This window comes from Phodopus roborovskii, unplaced genomic scaffold (assembly GCF_943737965.1).
Source record: "Phodopus roborovskii unplaced genomic scaffold, PHOROB, whole genome shotgun sequence".
Lineage (NCBI taxonomy): Eukaryota > Metazoa > Chordata > Mammalia > Rodentia > Cricetidae > Phodopus > Phodopus roborovskii.
Window position 1 is genome coordinate 20,483,157 of NW_026125444.1, and position 8,642 is coordinate 20,491,798.

Here is an 8,642-nt window from a genome sequence, read left to right on the forward strand (position 1 = left end):
CCTGGACTAGTAGCAAGTTCTGAGCCAGCCAGGATTACTGAGTGAGATCTTGTCTCAAAAATAATTACCAAAAAAAAAAAAAAAAAAAAGGGCGGGGAGCAGATAGTGTTTTTCAGTTAGTGTAGGAGAGAGATGAAAGAGGTTAATGGGTAGATGAAAATGACCCAAACTTATGTTATAGGCCTAAAATTGCCAAAAAAAAATTTAAAAATTAAAATGAAGCACACATTTGGGCATATGAGACCTTGTCTCAAAGTAAAAATCAAAGTTAAAGCCTGGGGACTTAGCTAAGTGGTAGAGTACCTGCCTGGCTCAAAGCCCTGAATTCAATTAATAAAAAACAGTTATATAGGGCTGGAGGGTTAGCTCAGCCATTGAAGACTAAGCTCACAACCAAAAAAACAAAAAACACAGATATATATATATAAACATATGGTAAAATTATCAATATTTCCATGAACATGATTGTTCTAAAAGTATAATAAATTCATCATTGACTAGCACTTAGAACAAAATCCCCTTGTAAGTGAAAGTTGTAAATACTAACTGGCATGCATGCGTTTTTGTTCTGGTGGACAACACTGATCTATCCTAGTTACACCATTAGATAGTTTCCTAATGTACTCATTTGTTAGAACTAAAAATACAATGCTGTGTTCATTTGTAAAACAAGTTAGACCTTAGATAATTAGATGTTTGTTGTAGTCATATAATTACAAAGGGGGGCTTTACCCGTGGTGGGACATTTAAAAGTCAGAGGGAAATAAAGTGGCTAATCACATAAAATTATGAGGAACAGTTCCCCCATTTTTGCAGGAAGATTATTAAGTGCCCTTAACTACTAAGCCAACTCTACAACCACAAGAATATGTTTCTATAAAATCACAGAGGAAAAAAAATCACAGGATGTAGTGATATATTATTTATGATTTATTAAATCTTGTCTGAGGATTCAGAAAGCAAAGTCAGCCTCAAGCTATTGAGGTCAGGCTACATCAGGCAGTGGAGGTACACACCTTTAACCCCAGAATTCAGGGTTAAGAGGTAGATGGAGCTCTGTGAGTCCAAGGCCACCCAATCTACACAAGAGTGATCCAGTTCTAAAGAGAAACAGCTCTCACAAAGATGATCTCAGGATTCGTACACATGGTCTTAGTTATGGTCTCTATTGCTGTGAAGAGACACCATGACCACTGCTCTTTTGTTCGCTTGGTTGGTTTTGGTTTGTTGTTGTTCTTTGAGACAGGGTTTCTCTGTGTTGTACCAGCTCTGGCTGCCCTGGAAATTGCTTTGTAGATTAAGCTGGCCTTGAAGTCACAGAGCTCTGACTGCCTCTGCCTCCAGAGTGCTGGAATTACAGGTTTACACCACCATTGCCAAGCCATGGCAACTCTTATAAAGGAAAACATTTCATCGAGGTGGTGCTCACAGTTTTAGTCCATTACCATCATGGTGGGGAGCATGACAGGCTGCAAGCAGGTATGGTGCAGGCGACATCTTGATCAGAATGTCAACTGAAACACTGGGCAGTATCTTGAGTGTAGGAAACCTCAAAGCCTGCCCCTCCACTAACACACTTCCTCTAACAAGGCCACACCCATTCCGACAAAGCCACACCTCCTAATACTGACAGTCCCTTCAAGCTTATGTAGTGCTAATTACATTCAAAATACCGCACACAGCAAATATGCACTGTGTAGTTAGTTACTTGGGAGGACTGTGGCTGCAAAGGAGGGGAAACATATCTTTCTTTAGAAATTGATGCATTGATTTATGGTTACGTATATGAATCAGTTTTATACATTTTCAAAAACAGATCGCTCTGCTGTGTTGAGAATGGATTGGAGAAAGATAGGAAGGAAACTGAAACAACTAATTAGGAGAATATTTCAGTCATCCAGATGGTTACTCTGATTATGATGGGGGAAAAAAAAAAGACAGGAAAAAAGGTAACAAATTTAAGAGATTTTTTTTTTTTTTTTTTTTTTTTTTTTGAGATTGAAATAACAGGACTGATAAAACTGGAAATGAAGGAATGCTCATGAACGAGTCAGATTTTTCTGGACTAAATGGCCTTGTTGATGAGGCTCTTTGGTAACCAAGGAAGGAAAGAAGGAGGGAGGGAGGGAGGAAGCAGGGAGAGAGGGAGGATTGAGGAAGGGAGGGAGGGAGGGAGAAAGGAAGAAAGGAAAAAAGGAAGGTAGGAAGGGAGGAGAGATGATGACTGCCCACTTGAACCTGGGAAGCTTATTTTTAAATTTTTATTTATTGCGTATGTGTGTGCATGTTTGTGAGTGGCGGTGTGTACTTTTGTAAATTACTCATGTGGATATTTTAAATGAATCAATATTTCAAGTCATATTCTTGGGATGTAGTTTCAGACATGATCCTTACTACATGCAAAGAGGATTGTTCTATACTTGGGAATGTAGCTCAGTGTTGTTGATCTCTTAGCATTTATGAGGCACTGAATTTGATCCCTAGTACCGAACGAAAAATCAGATTGCTTCAATATTAATTAACACTAATGTCACATTATTTGTGAATCTTTGTTTTTTCCCAAACTCTCCTAACTATGGATTTTATTGGTACTTGCTATTTTTAGTCTCGATCATTTAGTGAGTATTTGAGTGTTAAAGGTTGGGATATTGGTATGCAGGTTTATTTTAGAATTTGAAAGCAAAGAGAGACAGAGGCAACAAATAAAATAACTAAAAAATTATTAACTTATTGTCAAAGTATTAGGAAGGAAAAAGAATAAAGTGTAGGCTAAAAGCCCTTGGGCTGGATTATATTGAAAGGGAAAGATTTTCTAAAGTGATAGCTTAATCTGAGATTTAAAGAGTTAGAAACACTGATGTCATTTTTAAGAAATGACTCATGCAAAGGCCTTGTAGGGATGTCTTTAGAATATCCCAGGGATGGAAAGTTATCCGACCAAGTCGATGCAGAGGCTTATCAAAAGGAAGTCAGAAAAGAATCAGATTTGGATGAAGTTTAGATTCGTTCCCAATGGCACAGAAGACCATTGAACTCGTCTTTTGTTTATCTCATCAGAATATTGCTGTGACCAGTGTTGGTGGCGCATGCCTTTAATCCCAGCACTTGGGAGACAGAGGCAGGCAGATCTCTGTGCGTTCAAAGCCAGAGTGGTCTACAAAGTGAATTCCAGGTCAGCTAGTGCTGCATAATGAAACCCTGCCTTGCAAAAGAAAAAAAACAAACAAAAAAAACCCAAGATTTTTTTTTTAAATTATGTGTATTTAGGGAAGGAGTATAGGTACCCCCTGAGGCTAAAGGTGTGGGATCCCTCTGGAGCTGTCATTACAGGCCATTGTGAGCTGCCCTGTGATTTCAGGGAACTGAACTCATATCCTCTACAGAAACAGCATGTGTTCTTAACCACCCAGCCATCTTCCAGGCTCTTGCCAGCTACTTTTTACCTGTCATTCAAGAGATGCATAATCCTTCTCTTATTCAACTTCCTTTCTCTTTATGGAGATTAACGTAGTATAATTTACTGTATCAATAGATCAAAGGGAGTAGTATACGTACTTCTAATAGATACAGAAAAAGCTTTCAGTACAAGTCAATTCTTAAAATATGATTTTTTTTTTTTTACAAAATTGGAATAAAGGACTTTAGTGGACTTCATTAGCCCACTAAAAATCTCACAGCAAATATTATACATATTAAAGGAATTTTAAAAAACATTTTCTTTAAACCTACCACCTGTGAGGCTAGAGAGATGGCTCAGAGGTTAGGAGCCTTGGGTGCTCTTCCAGAGGACCTGAGTTCGATTCCCAGCAACCACATGGTGGCTCACAACCATCTATAATGAGGTCTGGTGCCCTCTTCTGGAGTACAGGCGTATATGCAGGCAGAACACTGTATACATGTAGTGAGATAGTCCTTCTGTGGCACTGACCACGCCCATTGGGGGGTGGAGCCATGGGCGGAAGTGACCTGTGGAAGGAGGTCCGAGGGGGCCAGGAAAGGCGCTCTCTTTCTGGCGTGACTCGGACAGGAGAGGATCGGGTTGAATTTCCTGATGTTCATCTGTCTAGGTTGTAAGTTATTTCTCCCTGAATAAACATCTATCCGGCCTATTTGTTTATCCTGATCCTTATTTACCGCAATATATACATAATAAATAAAAAAATCTTCTTTAAAGATATGCCAAGTGTCCTCACTATTACCATGAATACTATTCGGCATCATGGTGAAGGATATCAAACAAAGAAAAAGACATTTATAAAATGGCATCTGGCTGGGCACATCGGTGAGAGCACTTGAGAGATGGAAGGAGGGTCAGGAACTCAAGGTCATCCATCAGTGTGTAGCAAGTTCAATGCCAGCTAGAGCTACGTGAGACCCCGTCTCAGAAGAAAGAAACAGTAAGGGGGGGGGAGGAGAAAAGATTGTATATAGATAAAATAATATATGAAGCTTCTAATTGCAGCAGGTGATAATTAACACAGAGACCCACACTGTCCAGAATGCAGAGAATAAGGATCTGCCCTGAGTGAAGCATCTATAGGCAGCACCCTCTTCCCAAGGCTCCGAGATCACCGTGGAAAAGGAACAGAAAGACTTATAGCTAAAGACTGTGAATGGCTACAAGGAAACACTATCTTTCTGACATAACAGGGCAGCTGCACACATGAACTCACAGCATGCACAAGCCCTGTGCAAGCTCAAGCCAGACCAGAGCCCAGCATGGAAAGGGAAGGTGAACATGAAGCTCTACCCCTAGCCAAGGAGCTATGAGCAATTGGTATTGGCTGAATGGAGAAGAATCATTTGGGGGGGGCAGTGTTTTGTTGCTGTGTTATTGTTTTGTTGTTTGTTTGTTTTGAGAGAGGGTCTAGCCGTCCTGGAACTCACTCTGTACAGCAAACTGTCCTGAAACTCATAGAGATTCCCCTGCCTCTGCCTCCATGCACCACTATGCCTGACAAAAGCCAGGCGGTAGTGGTGCAAGCCTTTAACCCCAGCACTGGGAAGGCAGAGGCAGGCGGATCTCTGTGAGTTCTAGACCAGCCTGGTCTACAAGAGCTTGTTCCAGGACAGGCTCCAAAGCCACAGAGAAACAAACAAACAAACAAAAGAATGTAGCTCAGTTTTGGAAGCTTCCCTATCACATTCAATCCCAGCACTGAAAAAGAAAGAAAGGAATAGTGTGACTCATCAGGTGTTGTGGTATATGACTGTAATCTCAGTATTTGGGAAGAAGAGGCAAGAGATCAAGAAATGTATAGTCCTCTTCAGCTACATATTGAATCTGAAGCCAGCCCTGAGCTGTGTGAGACCTTGTCTCAAAGAAACAAAAACAACAAACAACACAAACAAACAAAAAACAGCAGTAACATTATGTTTGCCTAACACATGCTAGGCCCTGGATTAGATCCAATGTGATAAAAACCAAACAAAAATCCCATAAATCAGCAGTGTCACTGCATTTCAGTGATCAATGATACATAATAATGCAAAAAAAAAAAAATGTGCATGGGGCTGTAGCTCAGTGCTTACCTGTCATGCACAAAGCTGGGGCTGGGTCTCCAGAGTCATACACAAAAAGGATACATGTGACAAAATAGTATAATTTGTTAAATCCTAATGATAGATTTTTTTTTTTTTTTTTTAGTTAAGTCTTTACTTTGTAGCCCAGGCTGGCCTTAAACTTGCCTTCCTTCTGTCTCAGCCTTCTGATGCTAGGATTATGGTCCCATGCCACCAAACTTGGCTTGCTAGTAGGTTTTAGTAAAGTTACTATAAACTCAGGCTTTCAGAAACACTGCTGAGTTGACTCTGAACAGTTTTTTTCCCTTAACATACACAAGAGGTAGAGCCTTGTCCCTCCCCACCCCTCCCCACAAATGCTGCACAGTATAAATGTAAAATAAGATTTAGTGGGGATCAGGGCATGGTGGCTCATGTCTAGAATGCCAGCACTCAGGGGCTAACACAGAAGGACCACTGCTAGTCTGAGGCCAGCCTGGTTCTAGTGAGTTCCAGGCAGCCTGGGTTACAAAGTAAGACCCCTCCTCAAAAAACAAACACAAAGTTAAGCACGGAGAAGTAAAAGTATGGACACAGTTGCCCCAAGGTGTTAGTCTTCATTGCCCTGCAGGTGCACATGACTGAGTATATAGTAATTTTTCTTTGGTGGCGTCAGAGATCGGGCACAGCATCGTACGCACTAGGCAGGTGCTCCTACTTAGCATGGAACCTCACACTCCTGCTCGTTTACTGAACTGTTTTAACTGTTTTACTACATGTAGAGAATGGGAAGTAGAAAATACCTGGGAGTTATGCAATGGCCAGAACATTCTCTTAGAAAAGAGAAGCTTCTGGAACTCATGAACTCATGTGCTGAGCCTTTTTTATTTTTTCCTATTGAGCCAGCTTCTCAGGAGGCTACGTGTGTGGTTAGCCACAAATGTGCTGTGTAACAAGCTATCCAACCCTGCGCATTGGCTTACAGCAAAAGTCACTTATTCTCTCCCATGCAACTATTGGTCTTCAGGGCCAGGAATCAGTGGGCCAAGCTGGGTCCATTTGGGTGGCTGTGCTTCAAGCTGCGGTAACCATCCTGGAAGGTACGAGAACACTCTTTTTTCAATGCGAATGGGTATTTTGCCTACAGGTATGTCTGGTCCTCTGGAAGAGCAGCCAGTGTCCCTAATCACAACTCCAGGAATGAAGATATTCCGAAGAGACACCTCTGTGCCTCCCTTTAATTACCAGACCTTTGAAAGTGTGAACCCTAAGAAGCTGGAATTTTCCCAGGAGCCTGATTGATACTGAGAGAAAGAAAAGGCCCAGTGTCAGTTACAGATTTCACACCATGCCAACAACTTGTAAGATCAATTTACAAGAGGCTCTGCAGGCAGAATAATGGTGAAGGGCAGGACCACACCTTGACTTGTACTGCTTAGGTATTTCTATCATTTGTATTCTCTTTAAATCTAAATCTCACATTAGGACCTGCAAGACGGACTGGACCTCTTTGTTCTTCCCAATGTGGCCACACTGAAAAAATCTTTTATGCTTTTCACTGGTGTGGTGTGCGTGTGTGCGTGCGTGCGTGCGTGCGTGCATGCGTGTGTGTGTGCATGCATGTGCCTGTGTGTGCACGCATGTGCGTGTGTGTTTGCTGTTTGCTTGTTCTTTTGTTGGTTGGTGTGGTTTGATTTCATTTTTTGTTATTTTGCTCTGTACTTTGAGAAATGATTTCTGTATTATGTAGCTCTGGTTGTCCTGGAACTCACTCACTCTACGTAGACCAGACCAGACTGGTCTGGAACACACAGAGATCTGCTTGCTTACCACCACCACACCTGGCCCACTGTTGTGCTTCAGCCTGTTGAGGAAGGTTGTCAGAGTGGTCCAGGCCCATGCTCTGATAGTACTGACCACAGAGCTGGGCTTAGCCCGTGTGTGTGTGTGTGTGTGTGTGTGTGTGTGTGTGTGTGAAGAGGCTGCATGTCTCTGAGGGAGGTTTTTCTGACGGCAGACGCAGAAAAATAAGCCCAGATATGCAAGTACATGCCAAACCTCTCCTTTTCTCACACTTAGCGATAATTCAATAATCAAAGCACGCTCAACATCAGAATTTCTGGTGAACAGAGTCTTCTTGTGAAAGCCGGATGAGTGAGTATTTGCTGAAGAGTTATTTATCAAATAATGGAAGGAAAGAGTCCGTATCAAAACCATACACATCTGTCTCCCTCCACTTTTTCTTTCTTGGAGGCTCAATAAAGATTTTCTTTTATCTTTTCACTACAAAAAACTGAAAGGAAGTTGGATGAATACTGAAAGCATTTACTAAAAAAATCATAAAAGACAAAAATATAGTAGGCTTTGAGCTGAGGCGTTGGAGTTTAAAGAGGTGGCTTGAATCCATTTCTCCCCAAGGGGCATTTGATCGAAATGATAATAATAAAATAAATCTAAGAAACAGCCTGTCTTTGGCCAGAGGCCAGAGGTAAAGAGTCCTGACAGAGGGTGCCCTTCTTACTGTATGTGCTGACCGATCACTGCTTTGCTTGTGGGGGGTCGGTTGCTAATCTAGGAGGAATGGCTGGAAAATGGAGTGGCCTCAAAGACACCTGAGCCTAAAGGAGCAAACACTGATTCAACACAGTGCTGGAGCTGGAGAGTTTCTGTCTCCCCTGAGAAATTGAAATTTGCCCCTTTTGAAAACGGGGGGGGGGGGGGGGGGGGCAGATTCAATTCCAGAATTCCAGGAGGTCAACTAAACAGTCCCAACCCCATCTAACTGTTAGAAAGTGCCTTAGCAGCAGGTCGGTGGTGACACATGCCATTAATCTCAGCACTCAGGAGGCAGAGGCAGGCAGATCTCTGTGAGTTGGAGGCCAACCTGGTCTACACAGTGAGTTCCAAGACATTCAAGGATCATCCTGAGCTGCCTCCCGAGTGCTGGGATTAAAGGCGTGCACCACCAATGCCTGGCTAAAATAAAACATCACAGTTGAAAACCATCCAGCTAGAATGTTTTTGAGATTTACTTATTTATGTTTGTCTGTGTGACTGCACTGCATCAGTTTGTGTGAACCTTATATGTGTGGGAGCCCACAGAGGCAAACAGACAGCAGCTGAGCCCCTAAAACTGGAGT